Genomic DNA, 22613 nt, shown 5'->3' with positions numbered 1-22613 from the left:
TTGTTTCTTATGCTGGTATCATTAATTTATTACCACAGACAGGATTGAGGTGGGCTTTAAAGAACATTGTTTCTGATATCTAATTATTGGCTGTAAGAATGGTTTCATAGCACCTTCTCTAAAATCAATTGCAGAGATCCTCTGATATTTTATGGTTCATAGTAACAACCCCATGGAGCAAGTCATCTCACTTCTCTAGGGAGAGCACATTTTGCAGCCAGTTTATCTTGAAACATTGCCTAATTTGAATTATTCTAAGGGTGTCTTATCAAATGTTTTCTTTTACAGCATGGTGATTGGGAATGCCTGCTTGGAAATTGTGTATCCCTAAATCATTCTGACTAGGCTCTACATCTCTGGGACCTCAGTCACCCACTGATGGGTGTGTTAAAGAGGATCCATGACCATCTTCTGAGAGAAATCATGGCCTTCCTTTGCTTAGGAGTGGGGTACCCTCCACATGCTGCTGTTTTGTTTTCATGAAGTAATGCAAACCTGGTTGTTAATCTGCTAATTCTCTAAGTTCAATATGCCCTTAATTGACAACAGAGAATATTTATATTCCTGTTTTTTCTCGGAGACCACAATCTCAAACTCTATGCCACTTTGTCCTTATCAAAACGGTCTCTATGATAATATTTGCATAATATTTCTGAGGAATATGTAATCCGTTCATTCTGCTAGGGAGTAGACCTTTTCTTTTAATTCAAGCCACATCATCATAGAGTTTTGGCCCTTTGAGAATTGCTTTTACTGAGTGGTAGTGTGGTGTCATCATTGACAGATTGAGGGTCATTAATACGCGATCTCAGTTAAGTCATTATTGCGTTGATCGTGGTGGAATGCTTAAGGAGATGGTCCATATATTACATAGTCTTTGTCTTATGAACAACCATAGGAGAAAGTTCTTAACTGTCCTGTCCCAGTGTCAGGTATAGCTAAACTTCTCCTGAGCAACTGTTGCTGAGAATCTTCTAACTGTTGGTTTTGATGCCAAGTGCATCTCTAACTGTACTTCTGTTAAACTTTTCGTGAACTGTCCTGACTCCATCTTCTTCTCTTATTATTTTTTCTTTATGTGTGTCTTCTCAATAATTAGTCTTTTTAGTGTTATACTGTATGTACTTCTGTAAGCTATCAAAAATCCTTTTGGAATCCTGTAGGTAATGAATGAAAAACAACATAACAACCTACAAGGGTAAGCTTTGATTGAACCTTCTTCCTTGGTTTTGGATTATAGTGACTGGTTTTCATACATAACCCCCCTACCAGATATGAGGACTTTCAGGGTTATTGTTGTCTCTCATTCTTTATCATGCAGAAGTATTAAGCACATTACTTTGTATTTAATAGTATCCCTGTGAATATTTTGCAGTACATAAATATGCATTTATTGAATCTAGATACTGTTGGGTATACAAATATGAATTAAGTGTGGTCTCTAGCCTCAGGAAATTGATTTACAGTTGGAGAGACACAAGAAAGACTGTGTTAAGTGCTATCATATGCTGTGGAAGTCTTGAGGAGGGAGAAATGAATTCTGATTGGTGAGGGTCTAGAGGATTTGACCAGGGGAATACTGCTTTGGGGAAGTCTATTCTTAGCACTGAAAATTGAATTGCATGAGCATTTATGTAATTCTTGTATGATTCTGAATTGCTTTTTTTCTCCCTTAAGTTTCAATGATTCCCCTTTAAGCTAGTGTTCTGAAATTTAGAGAATACGCCCTTAATGATATCATGATTTCATAGACTTCAGTCCAAACTTGAAAACTTTAGTGTTGCCTCTTCCCTTCATTTTCTGATCATTTTAAAGGCTTTTCTCTGTTCAATCAGGTCTTTCCCAAGGAAACATTGCTAATTATTTTGTAAATGATGATTTCTGATTATTTTTGTTTTTGTTTTCCTCACAGGGTGTCCTGCTTAGATGATCATACGATTTTGAGGTCGTTTGTTAGGCTGTTACATTGTACTAAAAGCCCTCTGTAATTGCATCCTGATGGCCTTTCCTGCCTTGTGTTCCTTCATTTCCTCCTCATATGCCACACTGTTTCATGTCATAGAGTAAGCTATATCCTCTCTTTGCAAGGCCTTTATTATGTGATGCTGTCGGTGCAAACTCCTTTCCATTCTCCATGATCCTCTCATTCATCTGAGAAGCTCTTCCTTACCCTCAGCACAGTCACTCCACCCTGTGGCTCATGGCTGTAGACAAACAGCCTCATCAGTCCTTGTTTCACTGATGGCACATATTAATTTGCATTTCTCCCTTTTCATTAGATTTGAGCACCTAGGTGGCCAGATCTGCATTTTGTTCTACTTTCTCCAATGCCTGGTAGAGTGAGTGTGTTTTCCTGTATTTGCAACTTTTTGTCCACCATAAAGATGGATAGTTTTGTAGTATTCCAAAAACCCCTTGAACTTTCATTGCTCACAGAGTACATTGTCATAGCTGAGCTAGAGATTTCACTCTGGATTTCTTTCCTCTATGGCAACACTTCATCCAGTTTTCTTTTTGCTCTCAGTGCTTGCAACCTTTCTTATTTGTGAAATTTTTAAAGCCCCGGGCTTATAGTCATTCTGAACTCTACTGACCTGTCTTTCCTCTTCACTCTTGCTACCCTTAAGCAAAGTCATTGTCAGCACTACGGTTTTCCCAAACATTCCTCCCTAAACTCTTCCACTTCTAAGAATCATGGATTTCCCTTCAAGTTTCCTTTCCATGAACTAAATACATTTTTTTTTTCTTGGCCAATTTCTCAGTCCTACTCCCTCTCTCCAAATGCTGGCTTCGTTTGTCTAACTGCCACAATGGGTGGCTGTAGTAATGTAGTAATGAAGGAGAAGAGGATGTTAAGGCTTCTTTCAGTGACATTAAAGGCTATGGAAACACAAGTTATAATTTTTTCAGTTATATTGAATAGTCAGCAAGGCTAACTGAATTTGCAAACAAAAGAACAGTTCTTCAGTTTATGAGCAAAATATATCTAGAAGTTTTGTACTATTAGTGCAGTGAAAAAGTAACTGTTTTTTTAGATGGCTGCAGTGTTCCCAGCATTGAGCCTGTAACTGTGGCAGAGCCATGAGAACTACAGGGTATTTTACCTGTCTTGAAAAACTTTTGTTATATATACTGAGGAGAAAATGGTAATATACATGAGTACTGTGACATAGAATATGATATGAAATGCAAAGCTGATCATGTCTCTTTTTACAACTTTAATGATGTCTTGTTACCCAAAGTAAAGCCCAGGCCCCTTGGAGTAGTGTTCTTGTTTATTAACAATCTGGCCCTAACCTCTTTTTCCGGCTCGTCTTCCTCGACTGCCATTCTCCTATCACATACCCTACATGCTAGCCACTCCTAACTGCTCATCATTTCAGATTTTATCATTCACTTCAACACCTCCCTGCTTTGGGAAGCTGCTTCCATGTTTTTCATTTTCTTTCTCCCTGTCTTTGCCACATAAATTCATATTCATCTTTCAAGACCTGCCTAAATGTTACTTCCTCTGTTCTGTAGTTTTCTTCTTTCTTGCATTTTCCTAGGTAGAATTAGTGTCAACTCTATATGCACTTTTAGCTCCTTGGTAGCTCCCATTCTTGCATTTACCACAATGTTCTGTAATTGTTTTTCTTCTGATTCCCCTTTTGATTTCTTCTTTGACCCATTGGTTACATAGGAGTAGGTTAATTTCTACCTATTTATGATTTTTCCACATTTTTCCTGTTTTGATGTCTAATTTTATTCTATTGTGATCAGAGAACATATATTATTTTTATCCTTTTAATTAATTGAGGTTTTTTTATGGCCTAGAATATGATCTGTCCTGGAGCAGTGTTCCACATGTGCTTGAAAATAATGTATATTCAGTTGTTGTGGATGGAGTATTCTATTGATGTCTGTTAGATTAGTTATTTATAGTATTGTTCAAGTCTCCTGTTTCCTTGTTGATCTTCTGTCTAGTTAGTGGTTCTATGCGATGTTGAAAGTGAGTTATTGGCCAGGCCATGGTGTCTCATGCCTATAATCCCAGCACTTAGGGAGGCCGAGGGGGTGAATCATATTAGCCCAAGAATTTGAGACCAGCCTGGCCAACATGGTGAAACCCAGTCTCTATAAAACACACAAAAATTAGCTTAGCATTGTGGCTCACGCCTGTGGTCCCAGCTACTTGGGAGGTTGAGGTGGGAGGATTGCCTGAGCCTGGGAGGTTGAGGCTTCAGTGAGCTGAGATTGTACCACTGATCTCTAGCCTAGGTGACAGAGAGACCCTGTCTTAAAAAGAAAAAAAAAATCAAAAAAAGAGTTATTTAAATTTCCAACTATTATTGTTGAATCATCTGTTTCTCCCTTCATTTCTGTCAGTTTTTATTTCAAATATTTAAGTGCATCATTATTGGCTGCATATATGTTTATCATTTCTATAACTCCCTGATTGATTGGCTCTTTTATCATTACAAAAGTTCCCTCTTTATTTCTGAACTGGGAATGGGGAGTAAGGGAGCAGTCTTGGTTCAAATACCATAGACTCTTCCCTTTCTTACCGAATTTCCATTTTTGTAAGAACAGATATTTCTTCATTTGCTGTCTGCTCTGAAGATCATTTGCCTTAAAAAATTTGTTTAACCAGTTTCACGGGAGACCAGAACAGTGGAGATCCTCATACTGTCATGCCAGAAGTTGATCTGTCACGCTTCTTTATATAATTTTTTATGTGTGTGCTTGTTTTCCATCATAGCCAATTAGTCTTATAAGCTTTATGAGGCTATGTTTTATTAATGTTTATTTGTCCGCTACCTAGCACAATGCTTAAAATATTGAAGGTCAGCAATTCTCAATTATTTTCTCTTTTGGACACAGCTTTGAATGCTGAAATTTTTCATGGTACACTTGAATGTATTTTAAAAAAAGAAAATAATACTAAATAACTTAGCAACAATTATGATATATTTATTGCTATAGCTTAACAACATTTCATGATTTCTATAAAAACAACCTTAGTTGTCCTACCATTCCTGTGGTCTCTTTCCAGTACCCTGTCACCTTTAGAGAAGAGCTGTTTACTGCTCTGACTGATCTGTCTCTTCACTGTGTGAAATCAAATTTGTTTGTTTTTGGTGCCACTTGATGTCATTTCCTATCCTTGACTTATAACAGAGTACCCCCATTTATATAATGCTGGTGTACAGAATGTTTGTACATTTTCTGATAAACATGGATGTAATAATTTAATGTCTTCTTAGTTTTGACAAAAATAACTGGTTATTTTTTGGGTCAGCTTGGGTGATGGCACCTCTGTGAAGTTTACTATGCCTCCCAAGTGTCTCTGTTGGGTACTTAGTGTTTGGTCCTGTTGGATAAAATAAAGGTTAAATTATGAAGTATATAAAGTATAGACTTCAAATGCTATGGAAGTCTTCCATGTAACCTAAGCTGTGAGGTTTGTGACAGTTTCTTGACTTGCCACATTTTCTAGTCTCTGTATCCTATGTATTTAAGGGGTTACTAAATTTTATTGCCTTTATCTTCTGCAAGTTTCTAAATTTCAGTCCTTTCTTTCTGTCTGTCTGTCCTTCCTTCCTTCCTTCTTTCTTTCCTTCCCTTTCTTTCTCTCTTTATCTCTTTCTCTTTCTCTCTCTTTCTCTCTCTCTTTCTCTCTCTCTCTTTCTCTCTTTCTCTCTCTCTCCTTTCTTTCTTTCTTTCTTTCTTTCTTTCTTTCTTTCTTTCTTTCTTTCTCTCTTTCTCTCTTTCTCTCTTTCTCTCTTTCTCTCTTTCTCTCTTTCTCTTTCCCTTTCCTTCTTTCTTTCTTTTCTCAGAGTCTCGCTCTGTTGCCCAGGCTGGAGTGCAGTGGCGTGATCTCCACTCACAGCAAGCTCTGCCTCCCGGGTTCACGCCATTCTCCTACCTCAGCCTCCCAAGTAGCTGGGACTACAGGCGCCTGCCACCACGCCTGGCTAATTTTTTTGTATTTTTAGTAGAGACAGGGTTTCACCGTGTTAGACAGGATGGTCTTGATCTCCTGACCTCGTGATCTGCCTGCCTCGGCCTCCCAAAGTCCTGGGATTACAGGCCTGAGCCACCGCACCCAGCCAATTTCACTCCTTTCTTTGTTGTTCTTACTCAATCAGTTCTTATCCAAGTCTTTAAACACTTATTACTAAGTTTTTAGTAAGAGGCACCTAATTTGTCTGTTTCTTTAGTCTGTGCTTTTGGGAAGTCATCCTGTATGTTACTTCCTAGACCAAGTTTCTCGGAAGACCAGTTCATCATGACATTTCCTTTTTTTGCTTGCCACTAATGTTTTCTAAATGTTTGATGTGTACCAACCACTGTTTTAGGTACAGTGGTTCTGTGGTGAACAAGCTGGACAAAGTTTCTGCCTCCTTGGGCCTTCTGTTCTGTGTTGTGATAGGCAGTAAACAAGTATATAAAGGATATTCTCACACTGTGATAAGGGCTTTGGTAGTCATAAATACAATCTTGGGATAACTTAAGAGACCACCTTAGGTAGGTGAAGAGTGAAGACATCTGAGGAGATGTTATGTGAGCTGAGACCTGAAGGATGTGAATGAGCCATGCAGGAACTGGGAAAAAAGGACTTCATGCAGAGGGAACAACAAATGTGACGCCCCGGGAATAGGGAAGAGCTTGGCATGCTTGTAAAACAGAAAGGAGGCTGTGACAGCTAAAACATAATGATGGATGAGAATAATGAGATGATGTCGAAGGGAAAGCCAGATCATTTAGGGCCTTGCTAGAGTATGGCAAGGAGTTTTATTTTGTTTCAAGAGTCCTGTGAAGTCATTGATGGTGTTAAGAGGAGTGAGTTGACTTGTTTTTAAAAGATAGATAAATCCTGGCTTATTTGTGGATAATAGTTTGAATAGGCAAGAGTAGAAGTAGGAGACTACTAAGAAGGTTGACACTAGTGGGTTAGTCAGCATTAAAGATGGAGAAAACTGGATAGGTCAAGATAGAGGTTGGAGATGGAGTCAATGCAATGAACTGGGCAATGCATTAAAAGCCCGAAATGTTTGTTCTCTATATGCTGCATCATGGACAAAATCCTTCGTATTTTGAAGTCTCTGTAACCTGGCCTCTTTATATGTCTGTTTATTTTCCTTTACACCCCAAGGTCCACTTTGTTCTTCAAGCAAAAGAGGTTATAATATAGTAATTAAAAGCACATGTTTTTGCACCCAACTTCCTGAGTTCAGATCTTTGCTTTGTCCCTTCCTATGTGATATCAAGTCAGAGAAATCTTGCCTTAGTTTCATAGATGAAAAAACTGTAAAATTGAGACAATAATATTTAGAAAAAGGGTTTTCGTAATTCACTTAGGATCTCAAGATGGCATCCTTTGGCTAGTAGAAATAGCTTTTTAGTTGCTGCCTCAGTCTTCACATGGCCTTCTCTCTCTTTCTGTTTGTTTCTCCTTCTCTTCAACGGACTTGTCTTTGGATTAGGGCCCATCTTAATTCACAGTACTCTTATCTCAAGATCCTAAGTTAATTACAAAAAACCTTTTTCCAAATAAGTTCATATTTACAGTTTCTGGAAGTTGGCACTTCGGCATATCATTTTGGGGGTTCACTATTCAACCCATTACAGTGAGCTTTTTGTATCAGGCTAAGACCACATTAGTTCCAACTTTGCTTTTATTCTTCTGTTTTATACATTTTACCCGATTTTGAAAATCTGGCGTAAACCTTATCACTTCCATAAAATAGCCTCTGCTGTATAAGATTTGTTATTGGGAGATAAAAAGTAAAATCAAATACAATAATGTTTTTGAATGTCTGTGATTATCAAAACTGCACAGAGGACCTGCTCTCAATAGACTACTTAGGTTAATTGATTTTTATGGATTATTTGGGTGGTTGAAATTCTTTTTTTCATGTTTCATGTCTTAAGTATTGGGAAAAATATTTCATTCTCATAGAACTGATGAGTTAGAAACCATTAAAATGAATATTTCTAATTCTGTTAAGAACAAGATATCTTAAAAGTTGGATTAGAGGTAGAGTTTTAAATCTAATTTCTGGGTACAAGTTGGGTGCAGATTTCAAGGAAATAGTTTTGATCACAGAAAACTAGATTACTTGTGTATGTGGGGAAGGTAGAGCAAGAACAATATATGTGAGCTGGAAAATGATAAAACATTATTAACAAAAGATCATACTTTATTAGGTTTTCCTTTCTCACTTTCAGGGCTTAAAGATGAAAAAGTCTTCAGTTGGAGCGTTAATACAAATATGTGTAAATCATGCCTTATTACTGAGTTTCACAACTGGGGTGTGCAACTGATGTGTCTATGTATATGTGTAGAGAGAAACTGGAATGATGTTTTAGTGAAGCATTGACAATGGTTATCTCTAAATGGTGACATTCATTTTTAAAACTATCTGATCTGACTGTGTTTTTTTGGCAATAAAAGTGTGTCATTTTACAAAAACAATTGTTGGGAGTGGAGAAGAGATGAAGCGTTTGAGAGTGGCTGGAGCCCCCAGGCTAGTTCACTCCAGCTGCACATACAAACCATGTTTACTCATGTCTCATATAAAGAGTATAATTTTCTGTATATACCATAGGGCAGAAATTGTTGAGAAGCACTGTAAAGGTATATGTTAAAACTTTTCAAAGAAATTATTTGTTTGTATATTTGGGGATACAAGTGCAAGTTTTTTACATGTATGTGTTGTGTAGTGGTGAAGTCTGGGCTTTCAGTGTACCCATCACCCAAATATTGAGTATTGTACTCAACAGGTGGCTTTTTAGCCCTCACCCCTCTCCCATCCTCTCACCTTTCATAGTCTTCAGTGTCTTTTACTCCACGGTCCATATGTACCCATTGTTTAACTCCCACTTATAAGTGAGAGCATGTGGTATTTGACTTTCTAAGTTATTTCACTAAGGATAATGGCCTTCAGTTCCACCCATGTTTCTGCAAAAGACATGATTTTATTCTTCTTTATGGCTGAATAGTATAATGTAGTGTTACATATACTACATTTTCTTTATCCAGTCTTCTGCTGATGGGCACTTAGGTGGATTCCATAGCTTTGCTATTGTGAATAGTGCTGCAATAAACACACAAATTACAGTTACCATTTTTATATAATGATTTCTTTCTCTTTGGGTAGATACCCAGTAGTGGGATTGCTGGATGGAATAGTAGTTCTATTTTTAGTTCTTTGAGTAATCTCCATTCTGTTTTCCATAAAGGTTGTACTGAAATTCCTACGAGCATTCCCTTTTCTGCTGCATCTTTGCTAACATCTGTTGTTTTCAGACTTTTTTTTTTTTTTTTTTTTTTTAATGAGACAAGGTCCCTGTCTGTCTCAGGCTGGAGTGTGGTGGAGTAATCTCGGCTCACTGCAACCTCCGCCTCTTGGGTTCAAACAACTCTTGTGCCTCAGCCACCTGAATAGCCAGAATTACAGTGTTTTTAGACTTTTTAATAGTCATTCTGACTGGTGTAAAATGGTATCTCATTGTGGGTTTAATTTGCATTTCTCTGATGATTAGTGATATTGAGCATTTTTTTGTGTGTGTTTGTTGGCTGCTTGTACGTCTTTTGGAAAATGTTCATTCCTTTGCTCACTTTTTAATTTTTTTTTTTTATCTTGTAGAGTTGTTTGAGTTCGTTGTAGGTTCTGGATATTAGCCCTTTGTCAAATGCAAATATTTTTTCCCATTCTATAGACTGTCTGTTTACTCTGTTGATTGTTCCTTTTGTTGTGCAGAAGCTTTTTAGTTTAATTAAATCCTATTTGTCTATTTTTAGTTTTGTCGCTTTTGCTTTTGAGGACTTGGTCATAAGGTGTTTGCCTAGGCCAAAGTCCGGAAGAGTTTTTCCCAAGTTTTCTTCTAGGATTTTCATAGTTTCAGATCTTACATTTAGGTGTTTAATCCATCTTAATTTTTGTGGATGGTGAAAGGAGGTATGGGTCCAGTCATTCTTCTGCATATGGCTATTCATTTTTTCCAGCACCATTTATTAAATAAGGTGGCATTTCCCCAGTGTATATTTTTGTTGACTTTGTTGAAAATCAGCTGGTTGTAGGTATGTGGCTTCATTTCTGGGTTCTCTATTCTGTTGCATTCATCTTGGTATCTATTTTAATATCAGTCCCATACTCTGTTGGTTGCTATAGCCTTGTAATATAATTTGAAGTCAGGTAGTGTGATGCAGCCAGCTTTTTTTCCCCTTAGGATTACTTTGGCTTTTTTTTTTTTTGGTTCCACATGAATATTAGGGTTTTTTTTTTCTAATTCTGTGAAAAATGACATTGGTAAAAGCCCAGGATCAGGTGGGATCACAGCTGAATTCTACCAAATAATAAAGAAGAACTAATACCAATCCTCTTGGAACTATTCCAGAAAATTGAAGGGGAGGGAATTCTTCCTAACTTACTCTATGAGGCCAGCATCAACCTCATCCCAAAGCCAGATAAGGAGACAACAATAAAAGAAAACTGCAGACCAAAATCTCTGATGACCATAGACACAAAATCCTCAACAAAATACTAGCAAATAGAACACAACAGCACATCAAAGAGATTAATATACCATGATCATGTGGGATTTATCTCAAGGATGCAAGGATGCTTCGATATATGTAAATTGGTAAATCTGATACATTACATACACAGAATTAAGGACAAAAACCATATGATCATCTCAATAGATGCAAAAATTTCCTTCAGTAAAATTCAGCACCCCTTCATGATAAATATCCTCAAAAGACTAGGCCTTAGAAGGACATATCTCAACATAATAAAGAAAATATAAGACAAACCCACAGCTGACATCATACTTAATGGGGAAAAGTTGAAAGTATTGAGAAATAAGAGGCATCTAAATTGGAAATGAGGAAGTCAAATTATCCCTGTTTGCTGATGATATGATCTTATACCTAGAAAACCCGGCAGACTCCACTGAACAACTCTTATAATTGATCAATGGATTCAGTAAAGTTTCAGGATACAAAATTAATATACAGGAATCAGTAGCATTTCTTTATACCAATAACAATCTAGCTGAGGACCAAGTCAAGAAGACAATCCCGTTTACAATAGCTATTTAAAAATGCCTAGGAATATATTTAATTAAGGAAGTGAAAGATCTCTGTAAGTAGAACTACAAAACACTGATGAAAGAAATCGTAGGTAACACAAACAAACGGAAAAACATTCCATTCTCACAGATTGGAAGAATCATTATCATTAAATCTACCGATTCAGTGCAATCCCTATAAAATTGTATGTTAAAACTTAATTGTGTTACCTTGTGAATAACTCATGCACACCTCCCACACTGAATAAGTTGTATCTGATTTGTTAAAAGTGAATTTTGTATTATTACATTTTCAGTATAATTACTGTCTTTCCTTCACCAGTCCCCCACAACTGTTTTTGGAGTGTGAATTACTTGTAGGAAGTAGCCCAAGTATAGAAATGCTAGTTGGGGGAACAGTAATTCTGGTTCAAAACCATTAGGAATTCAATTCAGAACATAAACTTTCTTTTTAACAAGCTAATTCTCCTCGGAAATATTTGAGTTTGTTGGTAGAAATGTTTGTGTGAGAGTGCTTTACTGTTATTTGTAGAGAAGCATTTGGGCCAAGTCTCTTATCTCATTAGCGTCCCTCCACCTCTTATGAGTGGGCAATGTGATCTTATTGACTTACAGGCACTGACCTGTATTCCTTGTCTCTGTGAGCAGATCCTCTGGGAGCCTCCATGGGATTCCTGTGAATATGCACAGTGCAATTGCATTTTTCTCAACATGAAAGAATTCAAATAGTCTGGAAACTTGCCAACTTTAATTCTGACACATCTCGAGATTAGAATGTCAATGTAAATGAAGAAGCAGAGTTGCGCCTTGGTGCTACTGCTTTGGGATCAGAGACTGGAAGATGTCAAGCAGACAGAGCTGTAAATGATCAAGCGTGAGTGCTTTACGTACTGATGGGGAATGCTGGTATCTTTTCATGTCTGCACTCTGTTAATTCTCTAAATCATTATACTATTACTCTTTCTGTTGGGAATAACAAGAAAAACTATTCTATCTGTGTTGCCTGCTCCTGGGACATGTGCCTGTTTGCTTAAATACGGGTCTTTGAATTTAGGATTACAAAACAGTTGTTCAGAAAACAACCACAGCAGTATACTTCAGAAAACCCTTCTCTCTTTTGAGATATAACTGGATTGGTGATTCATGTCTGTTTGTTAATTGCAATAAAGCTGCTATTGTAATTTAGTATGCTTGTTAAGAACAGTCCAACAGTCCTCTAAGGGACAATAGATAACCTGCTATGTGTCTTGCTTAGGGAGCTGGTAATTATTTTACTGTAAATGAATCTAACAATAGCCTATCAGAAAACCACAAGAGGGACAGGCTTTGAGGGAGAAGTGTTAAAATTGAGGCTCTTCTGTATTGACTACATTCGTCAGCCCAAATTACTGGCAATAAGGTTTTTAGAGAGGCTCAAGTAAAGTAAAATAATTAAGATTCTCTTCAGTTACTGTAAAAAGATTCTTAATATGAGTGCATCTTATTTAAGACTCATTTTAGCCTTCCTTTTAATGGAAGTTTTAATGTTTCATATTATGTAATGATGACTTCCCATTTTGAAAAGGTGATCCTACCAGATCAGAGACTTGTAAATTTTTCCTGCAGGAATTGCTTGATTATTATCACTAATTACATTTTAGAACTATCTACTATATTTTATTTGGATTTACATTGATTTTTTCCCCCTGGGAAAAACAGGTGTAATTAAAACCCAGATGGAAGTAATAATTTTGGGTGTCATTGGCAGAGTAAATAAAGAATAGGTTAGGGAAGCACATTTTCTTCCCATGAAAGACTTTCAAAATTATATGTTGACTGAAGAAACTGTAGGCAAGTTATTAGTTTCCAAAAAATTTAGGAAGTATATATAGTTCTTAATAAAAAATGGAGTTTGTTATAAATCAAACTGATGACTTTGGTATTTGCATCCTCTCAGTATTAAGATCAAACCTACTTTTATTTATATCCTTTTCATTCCTTCCCTTTATGCCACTATGCTCCAGCCAAACATAATTATTAATTCCAGAAATATTCCATGTAATATTTGTGGTTTTGGCTATGATTTTCCTTGAGCCTTGAATGTTCCTAACCGTAACCTCTGTATATCCAGAACTTAAGACCCCTTCAGACCTTGCTCCCTCGGGAAGTGTTCCTTCATCAGGTGGAATGAATGTCCCCTATCTCTGAATCCCACAATATTTCACGTGCACCTCCCTGCATCCTCAAGGTAGAAGTTTATATGCTTCGTTCATGATGACCCCATACCCATGGCAAGATAACTGTTGTTCTATATCCGGCCACTTCCTTTATTTTAGAGTTTATTATTATGTATGATGTCTAGTTTTTCCATATTTTTCCTGTTAGGCTATGAGCTCATGGTAACCTCTTTATTATGTCAAATAAGGCTACCCATGATCTGATCCCTGTCTTTCTCGTGCAGCCCAAAATTTCCACTGCTTTGGGCTTTATACCTCAGTGTTCCAGTAATGTTTCGGCATTGCTGAGGTATGTATATATATATTTTTTGAGATGGAGTCTTATTCTGTTGCCCAGGCTGGAATGCATTGGCATGATCTCGGCTCACTGCAACCTCCGCCTCCTGGGTACAAGCGATTCCCCTGCCTCAGCCTCCCAAGTAGCTGGGATTACAGGTGCCCGCCACCACGCCCAGCGAATTTTTGTATTTTAGTAGAGATGGGGTTTCACCATGTTGGCCAGGCTGATCTTGAACTCCTGACCTCAAGTGGTTTGCCCGCCTCCACCTTCCAAAGTGCTGGGATTACAGGCAGGAGCCACCACACCATGATGCTGAGCTATTTTTAATTTCTGGACTTTGATCTAGGTGTTTCTTCCATTTGTAATGTTCTTTATACTCTATCAAGACTCCATTGTCACCTCCTCCAACATCTAGATCAGTTAGCTAATTTCTGTACTCTTGCTATGTACTTCTGTATTATAATCTGAGGTGATCTTACTGGGTAAACGAAAAGCTGACTTTGAAATCTCTATCTTTCTACCAATTGCCAATTTTGGTCCTAGAGTCTGAGGTGTGTGGGCCCAAAGAAAAGGGCTAGGTGAGCCCAATTGAAAAGGTTGGGGATGTCCTGTGGGAATAAGCCCATGGCTGGACATTTCTGTGAACTTGGTCAGCCCTTTTCTACTTTTGTTTGCTCCTCTTCTCTATTAACACATAAAAATTTTTATAATAGTCTATGTATCAGCCAATCAGTGCCTAGTTTGGGACACTTACTATGTGTGAAGCACTGTACAGGCCTTGAGATTAAAATGTTGAACAAGACAGAATGGTTCCTTGTGGAGCTTAGCTAGTGAGGTAAATAGTTGTAGTATGACCAAATAATTTTCAGTGTGTTTAATCATACTAAAGTAGCAGTGTACAGTGCCTTTTTAGAATATAGTAGTGATTTATTTATTTTGGGGAATCAGGAAAGGTTTGTATTAGACATGCCATTTAAGCTGAGATCCAAGAAATGAGGAGTTTGCTAAAAAAGCAAGGTGGAGACTGTTTATAGACATTAGCATGAGCAAAAGCCCTAAGGGAGGATAAAATGAGAAGTGGTTGAAGGCCAGCATAGTTAGGTGGGAGAGTTTACACAAGATAATCCTGAAGAGATATAGTAAGGGCTTTATCTTGGAGGTTATGGGAAGCCACATTAAGGATTTTAGACTTTGTCTACAAGATATAAGAAGTCATTGGAGAATTTTAATGTCATCATGTTAATGTTTTATAGCAGTTATTCTGTCTGCATTACAGAAAACAGATCGGGTGGGGCAAAAGTAGAAATGGAGTGTTTGTATTTATCTGATTAGGAGGCTGTTGCTGTGGTCCAAGCATGAGATGACTCTGGTTTAGATTAGTGTGGTAATAGAGATGAAGTAGACAGGTTGGAAACATGTGTAGGAATAGAATGTGACCAGAGAGAGAAAGTAGTTAAGAATGACTTCTAAGCTTGAACAACTTGAGCAACTTGCTTCATGGTGGTGTCATTTTTTTCTGAGATAGGTTTTGGGTAATGTAGGGCATTTGTACTTAGGGACTCTCCAAGATATCCAGATGGTCAATTGGATAGATAAGCCTGATCCTGAGAGGTGGATTTGGAGTCATGGCAGGCATCTGTGTGGATGTAGTTACCTGGGCCACTGATTGTCAAAATGTGGTCCCGTGACCAGCAACATCAGCATCACTTGGATGTTTGGAATTTAGACATGGACTTACTTAGGCCCCAACCTTGACCTACTCTATATCAGAAACTCTGAATGTGAGGCCCAACAATCTGTGTTAATAAGCCTTCCCTGTGGTTCTGATGTACACTGAAGCTTGAGAACCACTGGCCAAAGCAGTGAAATATAGCATGAGGGCATAAGTGTAATTTACATTATTTTACTCCAAAAGCAGTCTTAATTTGTGATGAATTTTATGTTATTCAGCTTTTGTCCATTCTTCCATTGGGTGTGTATATTAGTCCATTCTCACAGTACTATAAAGGACTGCCCAAGACTGGGTAAATTATAAAGGAAGAGGTTTAATTGATTCACCGTTCAGCATGGCTGGGGAGGCCTCAGGAAACTTACAATCATGATGGAAAGGGAAGCAAACACGTCCTTCCTCATATGGCAACAGGAAGGAGAAGTGCCAAGCAAAAGGGGGAAAAGCCCCTTATAAAACCATTAGATCTCATGAGAACTCACTCACTATCATAAGAACAGCATGAGGGTAACTGCCCCTGTGATTAAATTACCTCCCATTGGGTCCCTCCCATGGCATGTGGTGATTATGGGAACTACAGTTCAAGATGAGATTTGGGTGGGGACACAGCCAAACCATATCAGTATGTTAATGGAGTATATAATAGTCTTAGCGGGAGTTATGTGGTCCTGAGACTGTACTTTACACTAAGATTTTGAAAAATTGTTCATGTAAGATAAGTGCTCATTTTAGAGATGCCATGTTAGTAGGCATAAACAAAATCCAATTGTTATATATTCCTAGAGGAATAAAGAAAAAATTCTATGAGTAAGAAAATAAAAACAAATAAATACTTGTGTTTTTATTAGATGGAGGTCTTTTCAGTTCAAACGTACCGTTCATAAATTATTGAAATATAGGCATCATGTAGAAATTACTTTGATTAAACTCTTTACCTTGGCAACTACTTTCCAAAGGGTAGGATGCTATTTGGTAAGCCTTTTAAAGTTGGTTTTGACAGCTAATTTGCTCACATAATAGCATAAAGTTTCTTCTCTTCTGCATCATATTTTTAAAGAAATTTTTTTCTTTATAGTGAACTCTGATAAATATATAAGATAACTGATGGACTACATCTGCATAAAAAAGAATTCAAGTCACTAAATACAATACTCATGACAAATAGAATACATTTAGACTCTTCAGTCCTAGGATTGCATTCTGTCACTATGTTCAAGAATAATACTGAACATTATTAAAAAATGAAAAGCAGATCAGTTGAAAAGGTTTCTTTAAGGCACTACTGAAGTTTATCATAATGGGAGACAGGTAATGATAACTTTCAAGTAATGGAATCTGTGCTGCAGTACATTCACTTGACACATTTTCTTTGAATGAAATAGTTTTTTTTATTTTTTTAAATAAAAGGCAAGCCAGCTTTCTCTTCCCCCATTTAATTAGGGCAGCTACATTGTAGGCACTAGGAAAAGAAAATCGGTGATTTTCAAATCAGTGGGGAGGATACACATACACACACACACACACACACACACACACACAGACACACATGCATGCACACACACAAAGATGGTACAATAGGAATAGGGTTTGTATAGGTTAATATAATAACATGCAGTACCAAAGAGTGATGCCTGCCCTGAATCTTGAAAGGCAAGAAGAGTTAGCCAATATTGAAAGAGGTATTCTCAAATCAGAACATGATAAGAGCTTCTCCTTAGAGCAGGTATAGGTAGCCAAAAATGGTGCAACTCCAGGAAAATTTCTGAGTGCATTTTGATGATATACTTTAGGATAGCATTTCTGTGTGGTGAGTTTGCATTTGATAGGTCTTCTTTTAGATAGGATACTGGGGCTTAACTGGATTTAAACACATAATTCCATATTTTGATAACATAATTTCATAATTTGTTACATCTTCTTTCATGATGTGAACATTTTTTTTTAAAAAAACTGTAATACATACTACCATTAATTAAAACTTGCATTTAACATCATATACATACAGAAGAAAATACTGTATTCATAGTGTGTTTAATAATACTTTTCAGTGAATATGTCTTTTTATTTTTTAATTATAAGATGAAAAAAGTGGCACTGTTTCTGGAGAGTCCATAGTATATAGCAAACACATATAATTTTTGTACTTGCCACTTTATTTTACATTTATTTGCATACTTGCATGTTTTTCAAGATGATATATACTTGATTTGGCTTAAAAATTCTATCATTTGTTCAGTCTTTCCATATGAATAATGTCTTTATGGATTGCATTTATTAATGCTTATTTATATAGTGTCTTAGCATGATGAGACAATATAATAATATGAAAAAGACTGGTATTTGTTGGGACAAGGAAATGAATCACATCAAAGTGTTTCTTAAATGAGCAGATGCTGCTTTTGATAAAAAATTTTACAGTGGAGCCTCTTATTATCGCCACAAACTCTGCCCTGCCGGTGCCCTGTCAACTCATGACTAGGTATGGATCTCAGACACTGGCAGTTGTAGGCAGAAGTAGCATAGGCAGAGCCTGAGCCCTCTCTCCCTGTATTGTCCTTACTTTTGTGCCCTATGCAGTAACTGGACCTTGCTCCACCTACTTTAGAAGTAATAAAAAATGGACAATATTTGCAGATGCCTCCAATTTACCAAGGACCAGAAAAGATAATAGTTTGTATAGAAATCTGAAGTTTGGCCAGGTGCAGTGGCTCATACCTGTAATCCCAGGTATTGGAAGGCTGAGATAGGAGGATTGCTTGAGCCCAGGGGTTTTAGACCAGCCAGGGCAACAGGGTGAGGTTGCATTTCTACATAAAATAGAAAAATTAAAATTAGCCAGGCATGGTGGTGCTCGCCTGTGGTCCCAGCTATTGGAAAGGCTGGTGGGAGGAGGATTGTTTGAGCACAGGAGGTTGAGGCTTTAGTGAGCCCCGTTCATGCCACTGCATTCCAGTCTGGGCAACAGAGCAAGACTCGGTCTCAAAAAAAAAAAAAAAAAAGAGAGAAATGTGAAGTTTAACTCATATCTCTACCCTGGGAATGTAGTTTTCGCTTCTGGCTCCTTTTATTATTATTATTATTAGATAAACGACAAAAACAAAATTTTTGAAACCCTGCAAGTTTACCTCTTTGGCATTGTTTTCCTATTGCTGCCACCACATGGCTGAAGCCTGTTCCTGGGCAAAACCATGAGCTAGGTGAAGTTTGTCTTAAGACAACTCCTGCCTCCCTTTTCTATCTCTGCTATCCACAAAACATCTAATACTCTTGAGTTCCTTCCATCCTGTGAGACTTCACACAATGTTATTGATTGGTTGCATCCTAATATCCTACTCCTTTTAGGAATATCAGCTTTTTAAAAGAGAATGTCTTGGGGGGAATAATATATAACACATAGAGAAATAAATCTCTAATGGTAGAATTTAAAACATCATGGTGGTGCTGTGTTGATGAGTGAGAAAATTGGGGACAGAGACTTTTGTCTAACTCTAAAGTAAATGTATCAGTGACTGCTTCCTCTGTTTGTTTTGTAAAGCTGGGGTTATTATTTATAATTAGTGCCAATTAAAAAATGTCTTGAATTACCATACTTAAATAGATAGCATACAGGCATGAATGGGCCAGAATTTACTACTTCTTCTTTGAAAAAGATACTCTGTAATGATACAGAGAATGAACCGACACTATTTTTATACAATGACTCATGAACTCATAGACATGAAGGAATGATCATTGTTCCACATTTCAATTTATGGTCTATCCTGGAATAATATTTTAATTAATCCAGCAAACACCTTTATGGATGAGAAGTAATATTACCCCTGGAGAATAGTATATAGAAAAAAAGTTAATATAATCTGAAAGCTCAAAAAAGAAAAAAAAATATTACCCCTATTAAGTCTATTAAAGATTGGGTCAAAAGATAATTCAAGGTTAAGAATGTCCTCCTTAGAAGTTACCCAGTAAATCGGTGAGAGAATTGGGAGAAGAAAATCTGAGCTTCTGGCCTCTTAGGGCATGGAGTCACTGTTTCCTTTGAGGCCATGTTTATAATCACAGTAAGTGACCTGGGGAGACCAGCGCTCTTAGCAATGAAACAGATGGCATGAAGTTCCCATCACCCTGCAGCTCATCAGCCATAACTGACCAACTGGGAAACAAATGTTAAATAATAACAAATTAGGGTATGTTTAAATAATGACATTGAATAAATCTTAGTAATTTTACATTTTCAAAGGACTTTACAATTGTTTTTTATTACCCAAATTACCTAAAATTCCCCTAACTCACTATGTTTTTTTAATGCCTCAAAAAAGGTATGTTTGAGACCATGTGTATTCTGATGATGCATTTGTATTAAGAAGAAAGAAAGATTATCAACCCCACAGCTTGGTAAGTTTCTATAAAAATTTATGGAAATATAGCACGTTAGCACTAAAGGGAATTTTGGACATATGGAAGAATTGAATTTGTAGTTGTGATCCTCAGACCAAACTTATGATCAAAATCATCCAGAAAACATAGTATTGAATCAGTTAAGGGCGGCCTTTGGGGAAAGAAACTTTCTGGATCATCGGAAAGCTAGGGTAGAGAAATTGATCAAAGACACCTGGGCCTTGACTTTGCTTTCTTCATCTGAATGAGGCTGTGACCTTGCTCATGCTGAGCTTGATTCAAGAAATAGGAGAGCTGCTGTTTGTAAACATTCCTTTAAATGGAAGCATGTCTATTGCATCATAAGTTCTTTCTGGCTAAGTGATTTTAACTATGTGTATAAGAGGGCAGTGGCATGACAAAAATGTGGCAATTTCACATGTCTGGCAGGAAAATGCCGTAGTCTTAGCTATTTAACTGGGGACTTAGTCTAATTTTACAGTGGGTGTATGTAAGTTCAATTAGGCCTCAATTTTATAGATGGGGGAAATGCACTTTATGGAAGAAAAGTAACTTGCCTAAACTGATGTTCTTAGTGACAGAGCTGGAGATAGAACCTAGATCCCCCCCCCCTTTTTTTTGGAGACATAGTCTTGCTCTGTTGCCAAGGCTGGAGTGCAATAGTGCGATCTTGGCTCGCTGCAACCTCTGTCTCCTGGGTTCAAGCGATTCTCCTGTCTCAGCCACCCCAGTAGCTGGGATTACAGGCATATGCCACCATGCCTGGCTAATTACTGTATTTTTAATAGGGACAGGGTTTCACCATGTTGGCCAGGCTGGTCTTCAACTCCTGACCTCAAGTGATCCACCCACCTCAGCCTCTCAAAGTGCTGGGATTACAGCTGTGAGCCACCGTGCCTGGCTCCCTGGTTTCTTTTAATGACAGTGTTAGATTTCAGTCATTTTTATATTCATTCATGTATTTATGCATTTAGTGAATTAGTTATTACTTATGTTTGTAGAGATACAGCAGTCACTGTTCTCATAAATATTACATTATATTCAAGGAAGACAGACAATAAACTAAGTAAGTAAAATATGCTTTCATATATGTTTAAACATGTTTAAAGTATGTTAGGTTGTGGTAAGCGCTATTTCAAAAATCAACTCTAAAAGAGGCAGGGGGGGTATGTGTGAGAGCAGGCTGCTGTGATTTCAGGATAGATTGGTCAGGGAAGGCCTCACTGACTTGGGTAATCAGTCATTAACCCAGTCATGTAGACTTTAATCCTGTAATGCCTACAAAAATCTATTTTCCTTTAAATTTCCCTGAATAAAAACAGAAACCCCTTCTTTTCTTGACCACAAATGCTTGTTTTCTTTCTCTTTCTTTCTCTTATTTTTAGAGCTTTCATTATCCTGCCCCTAGTCTAATTTTCAAAAAATCAAACCTGGATCATCTCACTCTGCTACTCTGAAATCTTGAGCAATTTCTAAGCAGGCCTTTCTTGGGCCTGTGCAGACTCAGTGCTTCTGCCCTTCTGGGTCTTTGCACATTGTGTTTTCTTTTAGGAATGTTCTTCTACCCTTTGAAACCCTAGCCATGTTTCACAGTCCATCTCAAATAATGTCCCTTCCATGAAATTTTTTTCTGATTCCTTTGTCCTTGCTCACCCCATCCTTCAATCCTTGATGATAAGAATTGGTCTCTAAAGCATATTTTCATTAGTACAGCTCCTGACAAATTATCACTGCTCCAAAATGGTTTGTTAAATCAAATTGATATTTATCAGATTCCATTGAGAATCAGAGATCTCAACACAAAGTAGAGATTTTGATTTGGGTTCAATATACTGCTCATGAAAGTGCAGCTGAGGCTTAGGAGAAAAAGTGTTTAATAGAATACATTTCCAACAGAAAAAGGCTTTTAGTAATATAGCCTATTCTATGTTCAGAGACAGTTGGAGAGAATGTACTCACGTGAATTTATGTGGGCAGCTGGCTGTCAGCTGAACCATGTGGGAAGGAATCTGCCTTAAACTGTTTTCTGCTAAAATAAGCAACATTTTAGAAATGTTGTCTATCTCTTTAGATTAGTACTAAATTATCCCACAGCTCTTTGAAGCTCATCAAGTTGATAATTGTTTTCAATGATCTGTAAACAAGCTTGCTTGCTTGCTTGCTTTAGACAGTTAACTCTTGCTTATTTGCAAGATGCAGGTAACAAAGATGCAGGTAAAAGATGAAGGTAACAAAGGATTGGAATTTAATAGGGGGAATTCAGTATATCAGCGTCCTTTCCCATTGGTTCCTGCCCTACAGCATATCATGCTGTACAACTGTGGGTACCAAAACTTCACTTCTGGGAGATTTAGCCCTTTATCCACCCTGAGCCACATTTACCAATATGAGAAAACTGCTTCTTCAACAGAGTCTGGAAATGGATGGCTGTTTCCATATCTAGTATCCCTGGCATTAAGGTAGTGGGGCAGCCTCCCAGTTGGCCATGCATTTTCCCTGGATGCCAATCTCACCGTCTAATCTTCCCTGCAACTAGCCAGTCAGTGCCTGGTCTTCTCTGTTTCTGCTTTGTAATCAAGTCAAAAATAGTGCTGGTATCCAGCCTTAAATTCTCTATTCACAGATTTGATTCCTGTTGGGTGAAAACCTAAAAAAAAAAAAATCTTGCTTAGACAATTAGTTTCTGCAGGGCAAGTTTTTCAGAGATATATTTGCCAAAAGGGTATGTATAAAATAAAACAAAATTCCCATCTGCTGTTTCCAGCAGAAATGTCTGATTTGGAAATATCTTCTGTACCCAGAGGATTTGACACTGTTGGGCAAGCTTATAGACCTAAATCTGGATCTCTCCTCTTAAACAGAGGAGGCCCTTTAATCCAAGAAAATTTTGTTTGTAAATGGGCCCGTGCCC

The 22613-nt window shown here is 37.4% G+C and overlaps 1 protein-coding gene across 10 annotated transcripts in view; it reads left to right on the top strand.

The window, feature by feature from the left end:
* The window catches only part of IMMP2L (inner mitochondrial membrane peptidase subunit 2), a 1183069-nt gene that overhangs the window by 269219 nt on the left and 891237 nt on the right, over positions 1-22613 (top strand). For 2 of the 10 annotated variants that reach the window (XR_010158935.1, XR_002944724.3), the window contains one exon: positions 11731-11956. The exons of the other annotated variants lie outside the window; for them this stretch is intronic. The gene's annotated coding sequence lies outside the window, so the exon portion shown is untranslated. The remainder of the gene's footprint in view (positions 1-11730; positions 11957-22613) is intronic. 10 annotated transcript variants of the gene reach the window in all.

This window comes from Pan troglodytes, chromosome 6 (assembly GCF_028858775.2).
Source record: "Pan troglodytes isolate AG18354 chromosome 6, NHGRI_mPanTro3-v2.0_pri, whole genome shotgun sequence".
In the NCBI taxonomy this organism is placed as follows: domain Eukaryota; kingdom Metazoa; phylum Chordata; class Mammalia; order Primates; family Hominidae; genus Pan; species Pan troglodytes.
Note: the sequence above shows the minus strand (reverse complement) of the source record. Positions and strands in the feature narration are given on the sequence as shown.